Below are 24,604 nucleotides of genomic sequence, written 5' to 3'. Positions count from 1 at the left end.
TCCTTTTATGCATATTGGGCTCAGCGCTGCGGTGGCGCGCGCCGCTGCAGCTTTCCTGTAACAACAAACACACATTTTTACAACCCAAACGGCTTTCAAGCAATTATTGCAGCAACATCTGGGCACAAGGAGAAAGGGAGGCAGGCGGAAGAGCACCAGCGTCCTGCAGGGCGCTCGGCTATAATTGAACCGTAAATAAGACATGGCTCATGCGGGATGCTTGTGCAAGCAAGCGTGGGTTTGTGTGTGCGTGTGGGAGAGTGCAAGAGAGAGAGAGGCCATTTCAATGGAGTGTGCAGCAGGGCAAGGGGGGGGGGGGGGGGTGACGAGGTGGAATCTGCCATATGGATGAGAAAGACAAAAGGAGAAATGGAGGAGATGAGAAGGGGGAACTGGGCGCCCCACGTCAACTCACTTAACGCTCCCCGCTGGCCCCGGCCGAGGATGCTGACGGCACACTTTGGGTGATTCATACCCCCTCCTCAACTAGTTGCCCCACCCCCACGTCTTTTGCGCTTTGCTTCTTCTCTTCTAGTTGACCTAGTGCTGTTCCATTTTTTTTTTTTCCCCCTCCTCATGTCCCTCTTGTCCTCTAGTTGGCCTTGCAGATTTGGACACTTGCTTTCAAGTTGGCAGGTCTGCCGATGCGTGCGACAAATCCTCAGTGTTGTCTTGCAGGATTCAAAGCCTGTGCCTTTCTCGTTAGTCCCTCGTTAATCGCCGGGGCTCCATTCCAGAACCCCCTACGAGAGAGAGGAACATCCTCAAAGACGATATTATCATTTGAAAGCTGTCTGCAAAGTATCCATAAAAAAATGTGCATGTGAGGTGCAGTTATCTTTTCGTCCACTAGGGGCTTCCATCCTACATTGGACACTGTTGCGATCGAGACTTTTAAGCAAGTTAGCAATCAAATTGAACGCGAACGCACGTGCCTAGCGATTGGCAAGATAAAAAAAAAAATATTATTCATCGACACTCTCCTTTGAGTTTTCTTACTTTTCATTCAATTTCAAACGTGTTGCTGCTGCTGCAGCATTTCCCGTGACACGGAAATTTGCAAATTGTGACTGTGGCAAGTCATAAATGAGTGCTGGCTGCTGATTTTAGAGACTACTTGAGGCAGAGCACTTGAGATGATAAACGCTGGTTTCGATGAAGTGATAAACGTGAACAAGATTACAAAGTTAGAGGAGGGAGGCTGAGTGATGCTCTCTCTCGCTCTCATTTCCGCTTGCGACTCTAATAATGGACCACTTGCGGTTTGACAAATTTGGTCCAACGAGCCATGTATGAAAAACATATGCCGCTTGTTGGTAAAATCGATGGCAGGCCGATTGTGGTTTGTTCACATGGCTGAAGGCTCCTACTTGTAGAAGATGCACGCCACTTTTCCAAAAGAGTCTCAAGTTCCTCGCTTGGCTGATTCTTCTACTTTGCTTCCCTGAGGCGAAGGAATGCCACCAGAAATTTCCGAATCATCCACCCTTTACAAATCCGTTCAAAAAAGAATCTTCCAGGAAACGATTCAAGCTAACAAGTTTGTTTTGAAATCGTTTCTGCTTTTCTATTTCTCTCGGCCTGTATGGGTGCGAGCAAGATTTCTCGAGCTGATTGATTTTCCCGCCATTCCTGTGAACACGAACGGCGTAGAAAGTAAGATTGTGTTTCGACAAGATTCATTACGCTTGATCGGAATCTGCGGGACGGCTGATTCTGTGAAATGTAGACGTGCCGTCGAGCGTTGGGGATGCAGAGCGCCCACCGACGCCTCTCGTGACATCGCCCCAATCCGATCAGATTTCCTTGAAAGCAATTACAAGACATCTGATAAGTTCTTAGGCAGCCTCTGATTTTCTTTTGTCTCGCTACACTGTCAGCTTCAAAAATATTGGGACAGAATCTTCTTTTTGGTTCTGGGCGCCATCGCAGTCAATCTAGCAAATGTCCAATGTGTGCCAAAGCACTTGGCTGAAGATGAGCAAACATTGCCTCAAATACTTCCGAATTTTACTTGCAGGGTTTTCAGAAGCCATAGAATCAATAAATAACTTGTAAAGATCTTTTATAATTGATAATAAGCATCTCTGTTGGCAGACATTCACGGCCTCCTGCTGAGCTGGCTCAGTTTGGCGGCCGGTCTGCATATGAATGTGCTTTTTACGTATTTATTTTGCTCCCAGTGGCGACAAAGATTTTTTTGGCTGGAACTTGAATTATTCCCATCGTTTTAGCACCTCATGTGATGATGTAATGACAACCGGCTTGTAATAAGCGCTCAAGCCCAGATCAAGTCGGCCAACCTGCAAGTCGTCATCTTTGACCAGCTTTGGATTCCAAGATCCTCCAACGCGTTTAGCAAAAAGCAATGCGGTGACATTCCCATCTACCGCTGGAAATATGTGCTCTCCGCCCCTCCCCTCCACACTTTGTTTATTGCTGCCAAGCAAGTCCGTACGCAAACGAGACTTTACGAGATTTCTTGACACGCTTGAGCTTTTTGGTGTTGACTAACGTCACGTGCACTTGAAAGCGGGGACTTGCACAAACACAAATACTTGCGCCCCAACGTCATTTTCACTCAGAAGCATCCGACTGTTTTGTACTTGTGTACGCTCGACAACAAGGACATCGTCCTTCTCCTCCACCGCTAGTTCAATGATAATTCAATTCATTAAATTAAATTAATGACTCATCTTGCACTGATTTTTTTTTTTTAAGGCGTTTCCATTCATGTCAATGATGATTTGAGATACAAGTGTCACTGTGCTTGATGAGTTTTTTTTTATATATATATATATATATATATATATATATATATATATATATATATATTGAAAATCACATCCCCATATATTCTGTTTTGGAGCTTTGAATGGTTGTCCCATTGTATTCTCGTCACAGCAGTTGGCAATTGCAGACTTGCACTCACACGTCTCTCACCCGTTCCTGCCGTGACTTTAAAAAGACAGAAACAAATAAAGGAGGAGTTGCTTTTTAATCCGATGGATGGCGTTTCAATGAAATTTGCACTGGATAAGCTGTCAGCGGCAATGCCTCAAGGACGTGCTTCATTGTTTGTCCATGTGTCACAAGTGATCGCTCACACTCGGAGCAACAACGTGGCGTTTAGCATGGCACGGGGGCATTCTCGCCCGAGACCACGCTTTAAACGTCTACGTTGTGTGGGCTCTTCATCATCTTTGCCTATTTTTTTACCATGACAGCAACATTGCCAGCCATTTTTGATATTCATATGGATACTGGAATCCATCGGTTTACCACCACCGACTAATAAACTTGTCAAGGATGTTTTTCAACATCATTCAAGCTTCTCGACATGTTTTCCATGGGTAACGTTTCACTTTAAAACCACAGAAGAACCATCCAGAGAATCTTTCTGAATGGCCTGGGCTCCCATTCAATGGGAAGAGACGCCTGAGTGAAGCACAACACTTTACAATAATCTTCTCGTGGCAGCCGGCAACTTTAATATCATGCTGCAAATTATACACGCAAACACGCATAAGTGCGCACTTATGTGGCGTGAACAAGGGAAGCTTTCTCCGCTTTGTGAATGACTGAATGGTTAAGCGTGTCCTCTGTCTCCGTGAGGTCGACAGCCCACCAGGATTAGGCGAAAGAACGTCAAATGAATGGCAAGGGAAGGAAAATGCCCCTTGTAATGATATACCATATATGAATGATTATATTATATTATATTCTTCTTTTTTTAATTTGTTGCCGGATCATTTCTCCGCCGCATTTTTCCCTCTTGATCCCCTCTGACAGTGCACATCTATTTTTGTCGATGCATTTCTCCATTATTCATTGACAGGCAGTGCCGTTGGCGCAGCCCGTGTGTGACCAACAAGCACAGGTTATAATCTTGCCTACTTGGTTTTTTTTCCTCTGACCCCCCCCCCCCTTATCAGATGAGCGCTTTTCCCTCACGGCGTCGTCTATCGAGACGTATGCATCGGAATCGGAATAACTAGCCAGTGCTTCACTCCTTTGTGCGCGCAGTGAAAAGTGACAACTATTTGAATTCTCACAGCAAAAGTTGAAAACTCGGCCGTCCAAAACCGAGGACCCCCCCCCCCCCCTGTAGTCTTATTAGTTCTACAGCGTTGTAAAGCATTATGCAAGCATTATTAGTCACACACCACTGCCCAGCGCTCCCTAACTGTCCTCTCGTAGCTTCTACTGTCCTTTTATCTTCCACTGACCTGTCGAGAATAATACTTAAAAATAAATTGACTCTTCAATGTTTAAGTTTGCCACGTTACTTTTATATCGGAGAGAACTTGTGCCCTGTCCATATAAATGTTCAATGCCTTCAAGTTTGGAGTTTGGGGTGTGGAATTTTGGCTTCCACGGCCTGGACTTGTCATCGCGCCGCCAATGTTGTGGTTCAAATAGCACGGGCCGGGCTGAACCCCATTTTTGTTGTGATTTATTTCCGTGGCCGTTGTGCAAATCATCCCACCATCTGCCTGTGGCAGCGGAGGCCAAGCCCGACCACTTAGCGCTTGGCAGGTTAAACGGGGTGCCGTGATTCAAAGAGGGAACGTTGCTTTTTCCTGGTCAACGTGAAGGTTATAACTCTCGGAATGCAAATTTCAAAGCGGCTGCTTGTGTTTCTTTTTAGTTCAACCTTAGGAAGGCCTTTTTCTCTTGTTTATATCTCGGTACCGGCGCAGGAAGAGCGAGTGCTAAACCCTTCAGGTTATAAAGGATGTTAGCTAATTGAAGCCAACTGCTGTGTTCTATAAAATATTAAAGTGGAACACATTTTGCTTTCCGCCCCGTAAGACTTAACAGTTGACTTCAACCTCCATTTACGTGAACATGTTCACCGCCGTGCACGCTTGGATCTGTCATCTGGAATCCAGTTGGTTAGCACCGCGATCAAGTACGTTTTCAAGTACAGATGGGGGCCTTGGCCAAATTGAGGGAAAAAAATGTTGCAAAAATGTAGGCCACACTCATTAAAGAATATTTGTTGTGGTAGTTAGTCAAAAGTGTGTTGTGATCATGAGAAAAGGATGAGGCAGAGTAAATGAGCAAAAGCATGCAAGAAAGCTGCATTTTGGTCTTTTTTTTCTCCTCTTTTGGGTCCGAAACTAGCCATGTTCTACTAAAATCAGCCAGCAAGAATTTTCTTTTTTAAATTTTTTTTTTTATGAGTTGAGGTTCTTGGTGGGCTTTGGTGCCACAGAGCACAATATTCTGTTCAGATCAGTCAAAATGCTATTTTGTATTTGAATGTTTTATCATTATCGATCTCATCTTGATTGATTCTCTTGTGGTGTGCGATGAGAGTTTTTCTTGCAGTTGGACCTCCCAAGGCTGTTAACCATAATCTTGTATTCGCTTGTGTATCTTTTAAACTCCAAATCTATTTTCCTTTTATTTATTTTTTTGACGTACACCCTTTCAGGAGTAGCCCAAGGTGACCGAGCTGACTCACAATGTACGCGATGGGAGCAATCAAATGCCAATGACCTCTTAACATGGCCGCTCTGTTTCCTTGCTTCTCTAATGAGCGCTCGCTCGTGACTCATAATCTATAGTGTGTACAAACGCCGCGGGGTTCATCAAGGCTCCACATCAATGTTGATTTTCCGCACGTCCGGCCTGCTGTGCAAATGGGTCAGAAATCAACTCGCGTCGACATATAGGAATCCGAACGTGATTTTTCTAGCCGGTCGGCGGCACGCAAAGCTTTCCAACGATTTCTTTCTCAAAGTGAGACGCCACACTGGTGACAATAAACATCACCATGTGTGTCCTTACCGCTCTCTCAACATACTACGCTTTAGTGGGTAATAACCAGCACAGTGCACTTAACTCCTTCACTGCCTTTCTGAGACCTAATTGATGGCGATGTCTTGGGGGAGTCCATTTTCTAGCCCGACATGACATTTCAGGCAAGCCCACCGAATGGCGTTTGCGTATTCTTTACAGCAAGCCACGCGTCACATTCAATCATTCCCCTTTGACGTGAACACGCCATGGAGGGAATTATGTACGTCTCCGCCTCCCCTGTGGCGAGCATGGTTTTTTCTTTGCTATTGTCATACGCCCGCACGTTCGTGCTTTTCAAGAACAAATCACGTCTTATGACTGTTGTGACAGTTGTTTAATTGCGAAGGTTTACGTGTCGTGAATTCAAAATACAAATTCAGGTCGGGTTGCCACCAGATGGAGGCCAGTCTTCTTCTTTTTTTTAGCAGTACATTTTAAATGATGGCGTCCTTATGTTGTCGTTCTTTTAGCCATTCAACTTCATTGCTGCTGCTTTTGTTGAGCACTGACTGAAAGTGAATCCCGCGTTGGTCTCAGAGGAGGCTCAGCTCGGCTTGGCTGACGGGCGTCTTTTCGCTACGCTGCGTTTGCACTGAGGTGCCGCCGCGCAAAGCTGTCAACGCTGAGCCATAACCTATTTACATCTGGAATTTTCTATTTTTTCTTTCCAGAATGTATTTGAATGGGAGTGTGCAACTTTTGCATCCACGTGACAATTTGACTGGAGGGCAGGCGGTTTTGATCAACTCTCTTCTGTTATATTTCAAAGTCAGACTGACAGCCTTGGACTGTGGGCGGATGCGTAGCTCCGTCTTTTTTAGCCTGGGTGCTAATTCCTTAAAGATACCTTGGGAGTGAGAGTGAGTCATTCCTTCCCCTTCTGCTGCTGCTTCTTCCCCACTATGTGACTCCCATTCCAATCTCTGCCTTTTATTTTTTCCTTCCCCTTCTTTGGAAGTAAACAACTCCCGTAGCCATCAGCTGTTGTGCCATCTGCCTAATTTCTCCACCTCACGCCCGAATCAATGGGTTGACCCCGCTCATTCAAATAATAATTTTGCCCATCGCTGATCAAGTTCGCAATTTGCCGACTGCTTTTGGCTCTTCCTCGACAACACACCTGATATCTCAATATCGTTTATCCTTTCAAGAAGGACACAAGGGACAATGGTTCGATATCTGCCGTTGCCAGCGCGCAACGAGATCCCATAAACACCGCAGACGATATCGATCTATTTGAAATACCTTGGCAAAAAAGCTCCGTGCTTATCCCAGCACATCTGCATGTGATTTGTCTTCCCAAATGTTGCTTATCTCGGACACTCATCTTGCTGTAATCTGTCTGTGACACATCCTGGATGTGGAGGTCTTGGGGGGGAAAAAAAAAAAAGTTTACCTCTCCTTTGTGTTGGTTCGACTTTTACTGTTGTACCCGACGGGCTCCGTGTTCTTTTGTTTTGATGATCGTAGTTAAAAAAAAATAAAATAAAAAATGTTCCAACCTCAAACATCCCCTGTGGTGAACGTCAGATGTCCAAGGGAACTTTTTGGACTCTCTGAAAACATTCATTGCAAAAGAGTGTCATCTCCAATTAGCTCTGGGTAATTTCCATTAACACCAGGTGGCCCTTGGAAGCTGTTCTTCCCGTTTACGGTTTCGGAAGTTGTCTAAGCCCATTAGGGGAATCGGCAACCTTTGCCCACCTCACTGATCATCGCTCGCCGTTTCTTACCATGGACGTTGTCATTTTTTTCCTACCAGCATACGGCCGACTGCTTCGGTGCTGGATCGCTAACACGCTAGCACGCTAACAACGACAGACTTTGCATTTCAGTTGTAATGACTGTCAGGGTAAATCACATCATGCAAATTCCTTGCTAGCGCTCGGAGGCCTTTCGGGGCTAGGTCGGGTCATCACCCTCCATTTTTGCAAATTTCTGCTCTCTAATGCAATATTATAATGTGACTCCACTTCAGCGGCAAGGCGGGAGCAGACGTCGAGACATCCCGAAAGCAAATCGCCGAGCTTGTTGAAACTTGTTAGACTCACGTGGAGTAATCCGACACGGCCTAAAAAAGATGCAATATTCGCTGGCCGGTGTATCGTCACTCGAGTTGCGGCGAATTCCCGCGCTGATGACTCTCCCGTGGAAGCACGCGAGCTGCTCGTAGCTCGCGGGCGGCCGCACGACTGCAATTAAATGAAAACGAATATTAACAAGGCAGATGCGCGGCGTGTCAAGGACACCTCTCATTAATGTTTTGGACTCGCTTGACTGCTCGAAGGCACTTAAGCAAGCGAGCGCTGCACAGCCAATTACAGATGATTGGAAAATGTTTATGCTTGATCATTTCGGCTGTCATCACTGCATGAATAAAGTTAATTTTTTTTTTTAAAAAAGACTGTTGTCTTAGACCAGGGATGTCAAACTCATTTTTGTCCAGAGAGACTAGTAAAAACTGCAAATATTTTAAAAATATGCATGGTAATAGAAATTGCTAGCAATATCTGTAGTTTTTAAAAGTGAAAACTATTTGCAATTTTATTATTGACACATGAAGTCGATCCACAATTTGTCTATGTGGGCCACATTTAATGATGTGATGGGCCGTATCTGGCCCCCGGGCCTTGAGTTTGACACCGATGTTTTCGCCAATAAGGACATATTTGACAGGAATTAATATTAAGAGAATAGTTATTCAAATGGACTTGTTGAAATGTGACTTGTTAATTGTTCCTCTCACATCGTATCACAACTTCATCTCGGAAACTCTCAAGCCAGTTTCAATAAGGAATCATACCGCAGTCAGTTTATTGACATTTTAGTCATTCTATCTTTTTCTAATAATCTGTTTTTTGTTTTGTTTTTAACAGGTTGACTTCAAGGGATTGGAAAATCAAAGTGGCGTCTCCCTGACGACTCATCGGAAGGGTGAGTGGAGCTCGGCCTCGTCTTTGATTTCATTTTTTATTCAACGCGTCCGCATTATGACTTCCAAATGAAGCGCGGGAATAATGAGCGCTTCAAATAATTTGCTCGACGACTTGAGATATCTTTGGGACTGTTGCCACGTCGCGGAGGACAGAAATGACTCAAAACAAAATCTGTAAAAGTGGAGCACGCAGCGGGGTTTGTTGCAGATCCATCTTTGTCTCCGGGTGGCAGGCATCGCCGCCTCTCGTTAATTACCCCAATCCGGCAGAAAAGCACTCGGGCTCGTTCGAAATGTTCCTCGGCTCACGGAGGGCTCCCGATGCTATCGTGATGTAAGCTACTCGCGTTGGCTCAATTTGGATTCGATACGCAAGCATGGTTGTCCCCGTTGTGCGGGCCACTCCGAGGGTCTTTGCTTTATCGTGGCTATTTTTAGAAATATCAGGGGAGCCCGGCTCGCTCTGGCTCGCTCGTTCGTTCCTGTGTGCCTCCTTGTCACTCTCTGCTTTGTTATTCACCAAACTCCCAAAGCCGTCACTCATGGATAATTACGCAGCGTGGGAATCCATTTATCCACATTTATTCCGAGCACGTTGCCGCTCTCTTGTGACTCATTTACGTCATTATTTGAGAAAGCCATCGGAGGACCGGAAAAACACCTTTAGCACGCGGATCCCAAAATAAAGTGGATGTCAGGTCGAGAGTCAAATTTGTGTGTGGCCGGCTCGGTTGCTGTTTTCTAACTTGGATGCAATTCAGTGTCTTGTGGCTTGTTCTGGCTTTTGGTGCATTTCGCAGAAATCTTTTTTTTTTTTTCTCTCTCTTTTTGCTTCTCAGCTCAGATTTGCAACAGCTTATGTTTTTTTTGTCACCATGCAGTCAGTCAGTCACAACACCGCAGGCGGGCGGTGTTTCTATTTACCGAATGAATATGTTGTTCCGCACCCTTCTGCCCACGCTGGGCTTGCCTCAGCTACCTTCTTATCGGCGCTATCTGCAAGTTCCTCACTTGCATCCACTTGTCCGTCCGTCCCTGCGAGGAGACAGGACGCAGATGGATCCAGTATCAAAGGCGGCGTTTGTTTTGGAAACCTGGCCATGGGAGCGGTGGCCAGATGCAAAAACAATGGCGTCATTCAGGCCCGGCCTCGTTCGGACCCACTGTCGCCGACGCCGTTCATTCATTCCCGACCAACATCTGTGTTGCCGTGCGCAAATTGGGCGGGTCGAGGAGGTTCGCACAACAATAGCAAAGCTGCATTAATATGTCGCTTGTAATCCTCGTTCTGCTTTGATAAATCACGGGGCGGGCTTGGGACACGCATAAACATCAACTGCATGGCAGAGTGATTCCTGGCAACGTGCCAGTCACAACCCGTCGCGTGCACGTATCGTAAAATAATTGCGCTTTGGAAATTCATATATTCAAAGAATGACAAAAACTGTGCTGTACGCAGAAATAAGCTCCATCTGTTTTTATTCCTATTGTTATAAGCCATTGACTGAAATGTGATTATCATATCATCCCCCACTGCTTCCAAGGCAGCTCAACGGAAAGGTTATGATTTGAGCTCTTTCACCTTGATCAGATTACACATCGGAATTAGTCTAATTACCGCAGTTGCAGGCGAGTGTGTCCATGTGCACGCACACGGCAAAGAGTTGAAGAAGAAAAAAATGTCGTCTACGGTCGAGAATCAAATTACATCCTGTCACTTTTTGCATCCGGCCTTATCGTTAATTGTGACATCATGCAAACGCTTGCGTTTGTAATTTTGAGGCCCTCCACAATTACAGCAATTTTTTTTTCTTCTGAAACTCAATCTGGATTGCATAATTGTTAACCTGTGGAGAAATGTAAACACGCTCTCATTTGATGCGACGTGCCTTCACCTCATCAGAATATTCCAGTTAAACCAGGCGAAGCCGCTCGTTCATCAACTACGTAAGGAGCGGCGAGATAACTCACGTCAAATATTCATAGCCATCCGCTGTATGTTAGTCGTCGTGCACGCTTGAGCTCTTTTTGGTGTCTTTGGCCCAACTTTGCCCTCAAGCGTCGCTGAGCGCAAGTGTTATGTTGAAACTGGGATAATCCCGACGTGAGCTCTTGTCGTGCCGCCGCTGTCTTCAAATGTTGCTCCAAAATGTTCACCTAATCATACGATTACAATTAAATGCTGTGTCTGAATGGAAAGCAGCTGCAATTGACCATATTTGGACATACGAGGTTTGATTATTTGAGGTCCGACTACGGAAAAGGCGAGCGTGGTGGTCCACAAATGTGAGATGTCAACACAAGTGACGTACGTGCCAGACAAAAATCTCCATCATATTCATCAGCATTACCATCTCGCACATAAACATCTTGTCACCACTGCGGGCCTTCACAATTTATTGTTGTTTTAGTGGTCTGCTGCAAGTGCAGGCGCGCGTGTGGATGTGTGTGTGTGTGTTTTTTTCAACTTGGTGCACTGGCTGAGTAGCATTGGTGATGTGGAGTGATGTTTTCCCCCTGCGGCTGTGGGAACTTTCAACATGACTGCATCGTGGCATAGGTTTGGCGTCACATTTTTCTGAAATGATGCCCATTGCGTAAGAACTGAATTCAGAACATTAATACACCTTACAAATCCTTTTTTTATTTCATTTTATTATTATAATATATTACTTTTGTAAGTCTAATTTTTTATTTTATTTTGTATGATTTTATTTCTTTGATTGTATTTTTGTGTGACGAGGCACCGTTTGAGAACAATTTGACTTTGAATGGATTTCAGAACGTATTGTCAGTGCAATAACGATCAAGAATTCCTATTTTCCGCTGGTTGTTCCAAAGACAAAATGGCAGCCTTTCTGGAAGGATTTTGCCATTTTCCTTCACAACGGCGTCACCAAATTTGGCACCAGGCTTGGCCGTACTGCCTTCGCAAGGTTTCCTCAAGCTCGCGCGGTTCGAATTAGCACTGATGACTCATTCATTAGCGCCTTTGTGTGTGTGTGTTGGCAGGCAGAGAAGCGCCGTTGCTGTCTCACTTTATTAAATTGCAATTTATCAAAGTCCTTGTAAAGTGTCAATATGTCTTTTCAATTGAACACAGCACAATCGAGTGCGTTCGTTGTTCACAAACCTGGTCAATTTCAAACCCGCATCATCAAATCTCTCAATTCTCTTTGCAAGGCTTTAAAAATGGCAGAGACAGCAAAGGTTCTCATTTTCAAGAAGAACAGAAGGTTCAAGGTCATGATCTTTTTTTTTTCTTTCTTTTCATCATTGAATATTTACCGAAGCTTACGCATGCATTATTCACAGGACAGCATGCTGTCACGTCTGACCTTTGCTTAAAGACACACATTACATACGGCAATGTCCTTTGTCCGTCGTGCCCACTATGACTCTTTAAAAGTCAACTTTACACAATTTTTAGGTCCAAAAATGACTTTGAAAATTATTATTATTATTAATAAAAAAAAAAAAATAATTATTATTCATAATAATACTCCCTTTTCACCCAGAACTGTAAAAATGATTTTATTTTAGATTTCAGTTGTGGCACTTTGGGAAGTCTAAATAGACAACATGCAAAAGGCAACTAGGTATCGGGTCACATGGCATGGAGTCGTTCATTGGGGTGGTAAATGGCGTTGGCGAGCGGGCTAGCGGGCTCCACTGAAGCCTGGCGAGAGAACGGAGAGCAGAGCGCGCCCTTCCCTTCCCTTATCTTTGTTTTTTCAAGCTGTGTCGCGGCTGTTTTGAGCAAAAGCCCATTTTTGCGATTGTTTTCCCCCCCAACAGCAGACAGAGTGACAGACACATTTTTGTGCTCCTAATTAGATTAGACGGGATTTCCCACACATGTTGAGAAACAATAAGGGGTCGGAAGTGGGACTGGATTTACACTGCGGTGTCCAATGTCTGGCCAGACAGCACCATACTGTATGTCAGCCATCTTGTATTATTTAATATTGTATTAAAATTGCGAAAAAAAGAGAAGTATTTAATTATTAATTATTATAATAATAATAATATATATATATATATATGTATATATTTATTTTTTTATTTTTTTAACCAATGACAAATTTGCTGAAAAGATGTGAGCATTCTGCCCACTGCAACTTAATGGCCGTTCTGCTCCGGTTCCATCAAATGCGGTCATGCACCATTGCCGGTTTACCCTTTTAGAGGAAACATCTAAAATATTGAAGATCATTTTCCCCAGAGCGCCCCCCGCCCTCGAGCCATTATAGGTTTTTCTTTTGAAAACGTATGTACGGTACAACGTGGCGTGATAAAGTTGAGTCCACATCTGACAGCTAAGCCAATATCTGAAAAATGGATGGCCTTGCAACGACGAATGCGGAAAACCACATCAATTTGATGGCATCTTTTCGTGCACTTTGGTGCCGTCAGCCGACGTGACGTCCCGTCGCTTGACCCTCGACATGATTCCAAAGATGGCTGATGGATTTTTCCTGTTTACCGCGCGACAAAAATCTCTTCTCGTCCATGCGGAGCTATTTTTCGATCGTGTCTTCGTATGTAGCGTGCCGGGGCTTGACGTGTTTATCGCATCGCGTTAAATAAAGTGGCTGTCGAAGCAAGCAAGGAAGGAAGGAAGGAAAGGAGGTTGTTAGTTGGCCAGAGAAGCAACAAACATTTGGCAAGCTGCATTGTGTTATTCTCTTGTTAGCGCCATGTGTTTGCAGTAACGAGAACCTTCCGAGCAAAACGGGCTGTGGCAGCTCGCGAGCGGCTCGTGACCTCACTGTCTGCTCACGTCAAACATTTGCCTTTGCCTGCCGCTCATCTCGTCCGTCCTTTTGCGGCCGTCTGTTTTGCGAGGCTAATTGCGAATCGGCACGATTGTTGTTTACGCGTTTGAGTTTTGCAAGGACTCTCTGCCTCTTTTTTGCTCTTATGTCATCATTAGTGCAATGTTCGGAAAGCGGTTATATAAACACGCCTTGAGCCATTTGTAACACGCCGCTCGCTGTCACAGAGCACGCACAATGGCGCCCCTGTCCTCCCTTTTGCTTTCCATTCACAAGTTCCAATGTACAAAACGTGCATGGTGACGACTTGATTCTCAAGTACCGCAGTTGATTAGGGCTGTCGCCAATGTAGTGATGATGCACTTAAGGAGCCATGATGGAGAAAGTCCCGCTAATTGATTGTTCCGTCACTCTGGCGAGCGCGCCTTGAGTCCGTACAATCTGGTAAGATTGGAAAACTTTGAGGTCAGTCAGCACAGGCTGAAATGTTTAGTGTCTACTTTCGACAAGCTATTTATCGCTAACGCAATCCAATGATGAAAATTGTCTGCGCTGCAGCCCTTTCTGTACCTCAAAGGCTTGCTTATAACGCGGCACCATCGATGCTAGTTTTGGTAGCCTGTCAACTGAGTTTTGCATCGTCTGTTAGCATTAAGCTAGCCAGGTTTTATCGGGGGCCATGTTAAAATGAAGCTATATTTACCACAACAATGCGATCACTTTAAATACGGCACAAATTAAAATCTTGGGGGGGATTTGCAATGTACGCATTATTTTTATTGATTTATTTAAGAATATTTTATTTGATCAGTTTATTTATTTATGCCAAACTGAGCTCCCTTGACAAGCTTTTGCTTCAGAGGTTTGAAGTGGAAAAAAAAAAAAGATCCGCCTGAGTTTCTGCACAGTAGTCCTTGAGGGAAAGTAATGACGGTGCGCTCGTGAGTTCTTCTCTCCATTGTGACTGTGCCCGCCCGATTCCTATCGCGCTGTGGTTTGGATAAGGGAGTAACCGCATGATTGAAGTGCTTCTTCTCTGATGCGCTTGAGATCCCTTTTCTTCCCCCGTTTGTCCTCGCGCGTACATTGTGATCCCAACGATGTCGGCTTCTGATAACTCCCAGCTTGTGTAACAAAGACAATATTGATCCGTGTGCTGTGTTTTTTTTTTCACTCTCCTTCATTGTTGATGCCCCTATCATCTTTAGCGGGCACCGCAAAGTCCAAGAAGGTCAAAGCGTTTCCTCTGACACGGTCCCAGGCGAGGATAGACCTGTCCGCTATTTCAGCGTGTCCTATGATAGCCTCCAATTTACGTTTGGATGCGTAGCGAAGCTAAATCGGCCGAGCTCAATCAATGGTTGGCCCCTGTCCCGACTCGCCGCCCTTGGGATGGCGGCTTTGGTTTCCACTGGCTTTTATGAAGAGACGCTGGTGCGGCAAGAAAACAATTTGTAATGACAGTTTAGGCACACACCAGCACAGCCAAACTGTAGTTCCACAAAAAAGCTATTCCGTTCAATTATGGTTTGACTTTTCTGTCCCAACTCAATGGCCTCCACTAATGTTGCTTTTCACCAGGGCCGCGTTTTATTATTTTTATATCCCTGCGTCTTATTTGATCCTCATAAATCAAAAGCAGACCCAAGTTGGACTGCTTAAGGTATAATTACGCACACGCACACACTCCAACATAAGCGCCGTCGGTCGCAACCTCAAACTCCTGCTGCCGGCCACCAAGAGCAAAAAGAATTTCTACGCGCCGAACCCCCAAAAAGGAAAGCAGTCAAAATGAGAAAGCGGGGGGGGGGAGATGCGCAGATGGAGGCCAGGAGGCCACGGGCGCATCTGCATCATGCATGCCTCGGTTCCCCGTCTGTGCTTTCTGGCCCGGCGCGATGAAAGCAACACCAGCAAACGGCAAAAATGTCGCTTCTTGTTTACACTTTGAGTCCTCCCGGGTTATAGGTTAGAGATGAGACTTGCTTCCTTGTAAAAAACTATTCTCCACGCACGACACAAGTCACTTGGGATCATCTTTCCGCCGCCACATCCGAGAATGTGCCCTTTGATGACTTGGAGGAAAAAGGGCTCCAGTTGGCCTCAGAACGTGTTTGTGCTCCCAGAAAGGAGCTCTTGGCCTGAGACTGAAAGAGCACTCGCTCACTCCATTGAAATACCTTCACCATGAGAAGTTATGTCTTGGCTAAATGGCGCAAGGCCATTGTTGCAGGAAAGGAATTTGCATTCCTTGCAGACCTGAATCTTTTTTTTTTTTTTTTTTTTTTAATTAATTCCTTTATTTATTTTATTTACGCTCTGTTTGGGTGCCCGACCGCTCCCCTCTCCACACGATTTGCGTTCCCGCTCGTTGTTTGTAAAAACTGCTCGGATTCGATCACTTCACGCGGCTCATTCGGCTTGTTGTATCTTGTTTGTCCCACTTTGAGAGCGGGAATGGTAATGACGGAGCCCCAGCCGCTCGCAACGATGGTGAGTCACCAATTCGTAGCGGCGTGACTGCGCCATCCGTGTTGGTCTTCCCCTGATTGTCGGAGTTATTGGCCCAACGGCTGCGAGTCGCTAAAGGAAGCCGGGAAGCGTCCGTCCTTAGATGTGGCCTACTTTCAGGAGACTTTTTATTTTGCATCCTCTTGTGACACAAAGAGGGAAACACAATATGGCTCGTCCTACTTCTGAGCACCTATCTTTGGTCTCTGTCAATAGAAAGACTGTGGGCAAGCCCGAAGCGCTTTTATGAGAGCGATAGGAAAAGTGAACAAAGTTCCATCGCCTAGGTTTTTGGACACGTCGAGTCGTCTGAAACCAGAACCAGACCAAAGACAGACGAGTACCCCTTTGGTGATGTCAACATAGATGAGGGCTTTTGCCTCCAGGGAGCATGCCGAGCGAGGCCTCAGGTTGCTTGGCTTCTGGGTCGGTGCCTGGCTGTGCGCTTTTCAGATTCAAAGAAAGCCAAGTGAAGGTTATTCCAGAGATTATATCCCTCGTCCCCATCATTTATTTTATTTTATTTCCCCACTGCTCTGTACCCATGTTGGCCTGCTCAGCAAGTAAATGCAGAAGGAATACCGGGAAACAGCCGCAGCTAGTTCACACGGCGGCCATTTTGCCAGTCGAGCGGTCGGTCGGTCGGTCGGTCGGTCGATCGGTTGGCCTCAGCCAAGAAAGTGGAACCCTTCAAATGGGCGTGTTGAACAAATTGCCACCCAAGCACGCGGCTTTGTCTGAGACCGCAAGTTGATGCAAGTTGATGTCTTCAAGTGGCATCAGAACGAACGCCCGCCCGCCCGCCTCACGCAATGGAAAAAGCAGAAAGCAATGACGGGGTCTGACTCAGCAAAAAAAAATATGGCCTTTGCTTATTGTCTGGAAGAAATGGACTACCGGTTGTTTTTGGCAAATCGCTGGAGCAGAATAGAATGTTCACAGACGTCACCGCGATGATCACGAACAACAAACAGACGCCGTTAGACGGTGAACACGCTGACAGCTAAGCTACGTTTCAGTCGGAATGTTTAAACATGAGCTCACTTGGAAGCGACTAGCTGAGTTTTTTTTGGTAGCCTTCTCCTGACTGATTGATAACCTTGAACAATGAGCTTCTTCTTGGTCTCGTGTTTTCTTTCTTTTTTCCTCTCTGAACCAAAAACTGCTTTGCACAGGCGCACATTTCATAAGCCACCAACGGAAAGGAAATGTCAAGTTAGTTGCCACTGATTTGGTAACACTAATAAGTGGAACAGCAGCAGCAGGAACAGGGTTAGCAAGATGAACTGTCTTTGAGAAGGAACAAACGGGGAGGTCTAATCACATTTATTAAAGCAGATGAAATGTATGCCGCTGTGGAAATGTTGTCAGCGTATTGATTGGATGACAGATTGCGCATGGCTGGACAGAACATTCTGATGCAAATGTTATTCAAGACTCTTTCTTCACTGCTAAGCCATGGCGAGAACTCCACATTTAAGTTCGAGACAGTTTTCTCCTGCAACTCTCGAAGCTTGCTTAGTTTTGAGTAAAACTCACGACCACGCGAGTTGCAAGGTCAGCCAGCTCGCCCGGGTTGCCACGGCAACTCGCGTATTACCTTAAAGTGAATGTTCTAAAGGATACTAGGGAGCCCCCTCCAGTTTTTTTCTTCCCACCCAAATCTTAAATAAAGCAAAATGTTGCTCGCCGCTCGTCTGAAAACCTTCGTGGGGACGTCTTATTTTTTATAAAATGTAACCAATTCAAAGGTGGCACTTGATAAAACGACTGTGACGACGCCTTGCGTGTGAGCATGTGACTGTTCTTATCCGGGCCCCCTTCTTTAAGAGCCTTGGCGTTAGCCCTCAGGTATGCATCCTGCCAGAGGGACTCTACACAGACTGGCCCATTGTTCCCAAGCATGCCTGTAGGCAAAATCAAGATAGAGCGGCTCAATTAGTAAGCAAACCCTCAAATGTGCCCGTAATGGCAAGGAGGGGGCGGGGGGGCCGCGCCCAGCCAGGACTCCCAGAGGAAGAATTAAGTCATTCCTATTTTGATACTTTTGAACAGAAGCAGGCTTCTGTTTCTGTCGCTTTTGAGTAAGCGTGCACCAATGATTTCATCCTGGGGCCGCATCCAGGAAAACCTATGGGGCACCATTTGGATTTTTTTTTTTCTTCTACTGTAATGCACACATCAAGACATTATTTCTCGCATGTGTATTAAGTAGTTATTTGAAAAAATTGCTCTTTCACAGGTTACAATAATGGTGAAATCGTTTTGGATTTGGGGATGTGCCCCAACATGCTTTAATAGTGAGAGCAGTGCAGCTTTTAATCAAAGTCGACATGAAAAGATAGACATACAAACGATAAATTAATAATACTAACTATAAAGTCACATCTAAAAATAGCTATACATATATTTGTAAATATGTTTTGATGATTTGTGGGGTGACTCTCTAGTGCCCTCTGTTGGCCAGCTGCCCCTGGCCCAATCCAAAATCCATGTTGCAAAGCAAAACAAGAAGCATCTGTAGTTTAGCTGACAGCGGTTATTTGTGCATCAGTTGTGATGTGATGTTGACAAATCAGACCTTGAAACAGCCCAAAGTCTTAATTCATCCTTATCAAGAGAAATGTTATTAAAGCTCTGGACCGTGGGCCCCAAAAGGGCCCTAGGCCCGTAGTTTGGAAAGCCCCTGATAAAGAGAATGTAGACTCTGCAAAGTCTCTTTTGTCTGCCACCTTTGTGTTGATGTACAGTAACGTTCTTCAGACCCACAGTGAGGCAAGCACTTGTGGAGAAAGCCAGCGAACCTTATTTGGCCTGGTCGCGCGTGTCTGATAATGGATGTTGTTTACATAGCATTATTTACTGTATGGTCCAACTAATGTCGTCTGGTCCGATCGGTTTTGATAAGTGGCTCTCTCACCGGCAAGCTACGGCAGTAAACGGCGTGATAAATACGCGCAAGTAGTGCTGGCTCGCCGTCTTTGGCTCAGATACTCGCGACTGATTGTCAAAGGCCCGCCATGTTGTTGGTAATAAAGGAAAGTGCTCGTGGACGCGAGTAGAAAGGGCAAAACAATTAAATGATGTCAACGTTTTGGAAACACCAGAGTGCCGTGTGCCTCTTTTATTTGTATTTATTTTTATTAATTTATTTATTATTATTATTTTTTTTAATGATTTTATAATCACACTTGAGTTAAGTTTTGGTTCTGTCTCTCAAATGGTCTAGGGCTGCTCGGTGAGCCTTTTCCAAATTTGCTGCAAATCGTCTTTTATTATCGTTGACCTTTTAACTTTGACATGCGAGTGCTTGCACGTGTAGAATTTCAGAAGGCCTCCCACATAAAAGAACATTTGAGGAAAATGAGGGTGCTAATTTATGACACAGCCATTTGTTGTATACATGGCATTTAAAAATGTCTCCTTGAAGTGAAAACTTTTGTCATTTGACTCAGGAACTCCTATCAGTGAGTCACTGTGAGCACTCGCATGTGTGTCCAGGATGTGACGGAGACCTTTTTGCATTATCAGCACTTTTCACATTGTGTGTTTGTGCTTGCTTAGTTCCCCTGTGTCTTGAGTTTTTTTTTCAGATCCCTATGCGGGCCTGTCCAGTACTGAGGTGTCAGTAAAACTAAAACCTTGCACAAAAACAAGTTGAATTTCTGTAGGAAATAAGCCTGATGTCATCGTCTTTATTGTAAGAATGATTGAAATAATTTGATAAAGCCACCCGCTGGCAGTAAATTAAATTGTCAAGTGCATGTGCAAAACATATCATGTGAAAAGTTTAGCAGGTCAAGATTGATCTTAGTCATCAATTTTGAACTAAAATGATGTGCTGCCTGGAGTACGAAGCCGCGAGCATGCAACTAATATTGACGCAGTGCTTCCCTCTGCTGGCCACTTGCAAGTACAACAAAAACACTGCCGGCCACTTCATCTCAATTGTTTGGTGAGATGAGCCGAACGCAGCGGCACACACGCAATCAATAACGAAAGCATGACAAGCACATTTAATAGAGCATGTTGTTAATTAAAACAGCGTCCCTCCCGGGGTGTGTCTTTGCCGGCAAATGTAGGTCAGCGTCGGAGCCGGCCTGGCATTGTTTAACGGCTTGTTGGGACCCTCGTTAGCGGCTTTGTGTGCAGCCAGTGCCCGCTCACCCGGCCGGCCATTGGCCTAATTTGTTGCTGAAGCCCGCCAGTGGAGTTTGCACTGACGCACACATACACATGCTCTCTCTCTCGCCCTCCCTCCCTCCCTCCCTTCATTCCCCCTCTTCAAGTTGAGTGTCTCCATAGCGTTTTTAGCACCTCTGTCAAATGAAATGCAGCTCCCGCTCCACCTGCCGCACTCGAGTCGGCCTCGGTCTCCCGAGAAGGTCAGCGCCGACGAGATGCCATTAAGAGCAATATAAATCAACACGTTATGCCGTTCCCCCTTTTCCCCTGTCGCTAAGACTTGAAAGTGGTCAAAATGCGGCTTGCTTTACTCCAATATTGTTCCCAAAGTAGTTGCATGTTCTTCAAGTTGAGCCTGTCAAGTTGCGGGCAATCTGGGACTGTGTCATGATGCAAATGCGGAAAAACCCGGCTCCCAGACACAATTTTAGAAGTTGGAACTTACTTGGTTGTTCCCACTTGGTTTCGAACGTCACACAACGAGGAGCAATGACAATTAAAACATTCCGTCCTGTCATTAGGTTACACGCTCGCTTCACTCATTCACTGCCATTGACGCCTATAGACGCCAAAGCTCTATTTGACTGTTTTTTGTCTTAACCTTGTTGGTGTTTGGCCAGATAATCACTCAGAGGAAAATCTGTGTTTGTAGAATAAGAATTAAGCAGATGAATCCAACTTTTTTCATCCGCCTCATTGCCAACGTCGTCACAGTTGAAGTTAAACATTGCGAGCCCGAGGGCGCTTTGTTGTCAGTTTCAGCCGACAGCAGGGGGCGCTACTGGATAAAAATCGGATGAAAATCTTATTCCACACGTGCAATATGATCAAAATAACGTGTTGAGACATTGATCATCTTGCCAAGAAAATGTTTGCCTTGAGGTCCATTTTTATCTTCTCAAAAAGAGCTGACAGGGAAATTGCCTGCTAGTTGCAGCAATGGGCCAACAAACAAACACAATTATCCCCCCCCCCTTTAATAACAGTTCCACCTTGGCGGAGGTCAGCCCTCTGCGTGCCATTCTCTTGTTTTTGTATGTCCGTAAGAGAGGTCTGAAAGTCTCCGAGTGGAAGCGCTGAGTCTATTTTTAGTGTTTTGCGCTTTTGTGGCGCATGCAGCGTACCAACAGATGGGCTCTCCTCTCCTCTCCTCTCCACCGCAGTCTTTGGCTTCCCTGCCCAAACCGCCCGCCGCTCTCTTTTAGAAGCTTGTTTTTGTCAATGGCTGTTATTTTTCCGGTCCAACCCAAAAATAGGACGCCCGCAGTTGAACCGACTTAGAAGGCCGCTGTCCAAGTTTTACTACAGGCTTTCTTGCTTTTTGCGCTGTTTTTATTTGGAATTCCCTCTTCTCAAAAAATATCTAATGAATATATTGCACATAATGTAAAAAAAAAAAAAGATAAGAAAAAGAAAAGCAGTTCTATAAGATGACCTGCAAATGTGCAAGTCACATCTGGTTGCGTTTCAAATAGCGATATTGACATTTGTCATGTTTCTTACTAACTTTTTTTTTTTCTTCATATGTTCTGTGTCCACCAGGTTTCCTTCTTACCGAGACCTGCAAAAGGACCTCACCCGAAACTAAAGGTGAGTTTTTTTAATCATCAACTGATTTAGTTAAATAGATTTTTAAAGAAAAGGTGAACATTTAAACTTTTCCCCCATTTTCTTGGTCGGAAGCAATTGTTACGCTTGTCGTAAAGCCGCTAGAGGGCGCCAGAGTATCATTGTGTTCAAGATGAACTGCATGAGGGAAGAAACCAAAATGCTCCCTAACGGTGAATGAAGAAAACAAATTTCAAAACTGCAAATATGAAATATTATTAATAATAAAATAGAAATTTTGCCACCACCACCTATTTTTCCTTTGGTCTTAACAGACATAATGACATCAACATATCATACGTAATGTAATGAGAACCTGAGCAGATATTTAATTTTGAAGTTCAGTCATTTATTTCCTCAGTCTTTTATCCTCACGCGATGCTGCACTTTTTAAAAACAAAATTATGTACCGCTTTAGATATTTTTATTATTTTATTTTACTAGTGTATGATGGCAGGCACATGGTTGATGTTCGAGTAGTCGCTTGAAAAGTGGCTCTGGATACTATCCCAGCCTAGCAGCCACTTATTTGTTTAGAAATCTGGGGGGGGGGGGGGGTCTTTGTTTCTGCAGAATGCCTCCTTTAAGTTAAGCTTGCACTGGTGTATAGTAATTGTATGAAAAGGGCGGACGAGGCTCGAACACGGAGAGGAAGGGGAGAGAGAGTGAGAGGGAGAGAGGGAGTTGGGGAGGGTGAGCAGAGTGGATCCAAAGACATGCTTCAGGTGTGATCAGTTGCCTGAAAGTCGTGTGGAGGGAGAGCAGTCGGGTGGCAGCACCGGTCGGCTGTTACCTAGCGAGCCAGACGGCCATGACTCTCGGAAGCGACGCCACCGCTGTGCACAATCCGGACTCCTACTATTGCCTGGTCCGACGCAGGTTCAAGAGGAGGCGCAAGAAACGCTCGGAACGCAAAGGTAAAAGCTCCCAGGGTTTCGTCGGGTTGTACTTGGGTTGGACTTGGCCGTTGATACATAAAATACCTCAATGCAGAAATGAAACGGCATGCGGCAAAATGATAAAAAAAAAGAAATTGTCCCAGCAGTGACAAAACATGACCAAAATATTATATTTAAATGATTGCTCTTTTGTATGAATTCCAAACAAGCAGTCAAGGATATTCAATGAAAGTCCATCGTTAAAATTAATTTGCTAATAATTATATCATAATAATCAAATGAACGAATTGTGTAAAATGATGTCACAAAGCTTTGTTTTCTACCACATGTCAATTGGGGAAAAGGGGAAAAAAAAGAACTCGAATTGTTCTAAATACTGGGGCTCCGGAAATGATCGCTTCCCAAAGATGTGGACGACAGAAATGATTGGAGCTGAAGTACCGAGGCTCCGAAACACCACTGCTATAGGTGACCATTGCGTTTTTCTTACGCTCTGCCAGTTTATTTATTTGTAATTCTGTACACCAGTTATCTTTTGCCTTTAAGCTTATCAAAGTTTTGTTGCCAAAGTCGAGAGGGGGGAGTTTGCTCCTCCGGGGATTAAGTCCGAGAGCAAAGGTGGCAAAGGTGTCCAAATCCCAGCGGCCGGATGGTCCGGCAGGCTGCCTTTGATAGCTGCCACTCTCCCCTCATCTCATCAGCGGCTGCATTGAGCCAAATAAGCCCGCCGCTGCTGAGGCGGCAATTTTTTCTTTTTTCTTCTTCCCATCATCCCCATCCCCGATCCTCCCTTGAGCTCCCTTTGCTGTGTGACTGACTCCATCCATCAGCATTACACGGCTCTGTTGCCGCACCTTGCTGGCCTCCCTCATCTTCCTCCAAGACAAGCAAGCGCCAACCAAGCAGGAATTGTGTCGTCTCAAGTTTTGGCCGTTCACCTGCAAAAAAAAAAAAGGTATAGGCCGGTACCAGGTGGTCGGGAAGCACTGCTGTGGTGTCAGTCCAGTTTTTGAAGCGCTCCTTTGGGCAAGCTGCTAATGCTAGTTAGGTGAACCATCACGGGGAGGGCGACAGAAATGTCATCCGTTCATCACCGGGGGAGCGAGGTCACATTCATGCACTCCATCAAGGTCCTTCAACTTGTTAATGGAGGCGGGACCCTGTCATGACCTTTGACCCAGTCCACTCCGCTGTCTGGAGTACAACCTGTCCGCTCCTTTTGTGTATCAATTTTAGTTCCCGTAGAATCCAAAGATGGTTTTAAGCTCATAAACTGTGGTGTGGATTTTACGGCACCCAGCAACCTTGAAAACAACAACAAAAAAGTGTAAAAGAGTTCGTTTCCTTTTTAAGAGCGCACTGGCCACAATCTCCTTTTTTCCAATCAGACGTTTACGCTCGGGTCTTTGCCGAACAACAAGTGCTCCACATCATCCCGAATGGCGTGCTCTTCATTTCCGCCTGGTTTCTTTGACTGGAGTCCATTCAGCACCATTTTGTTTCAAAATGTCCGGAGTGCGTTAATGAAGACTTCGGGCTTCCCGGATTCCAGTTTAAAAGGCTTCCTGCGCAAACGATGCCGTTTAGGGGAAGGTATTATCCGGCGTGCCGATCGGAGGCAAATCTTTTCTGGCAGCCTAATTGGCTTGCCAAATTGAATAATGGACTATGAGGCCGGCGCGGGCGGGGTGCTGACAGGGCGGCGGAACTCGGTGGCCCGCTCTACCTTGGCCCATCACTTTCAATCAGACGGGCCTCGAGCCCACCGTGTTGGTCGGGGCACCTGGAGACCTCGCCCGAGGAGCATCACCAGCATTTCAAATCAAATGTGCTTTTCTTTCATGAAGTCATCAGCGGGCTGCCAAAGCTTTATTGAC

The 24,604-nt window shown here is 45.2% G+C and overlaps 1 protein-coding gene across 2 annotated transcripts in view; it reads left to right on the top strand.

Moving 5' to 3' along the window:
- The window catches only part of adarb1b (adenosine deaminase RNA specific B1b), a 42,436-nt gene that overhangs the window by 6,000 nt on the left and 11,832 nt on the right, over window positions 1–24,604 (top strand). For both annotated transcript variants that reach the window (XM_037239753.1, XM_037239752.1), the window contains exons 2-3: window positions 8,688–8,745; window positions 21,763–21,810. The gene's annotated coding sequence lies outside the window, so the exon portion shown is untranslated. The remainder of the gene's footprint in view (window positions 1–8,687; window positions 8,746–21,762; window positions 21,811–24,604) is intronic.

The sequence above is a fragment of the Syngnathus acus genome, chromosome 21, assembly GCF_901709675.1.
Source record: "Syngnathus acus chromosome 21, fSynAcu1.2, whole genome shotgun sequence".
Lineage (NCBI taxonomy): Eukaryota > Metazoa > Chordata > Actinopteri > Syngnathiformes > Syngnathidae > Syngnathus > Syngnathus acus.
This window is presented reverse-complemented; position numbering and strand designations above follow the sequence as displayed.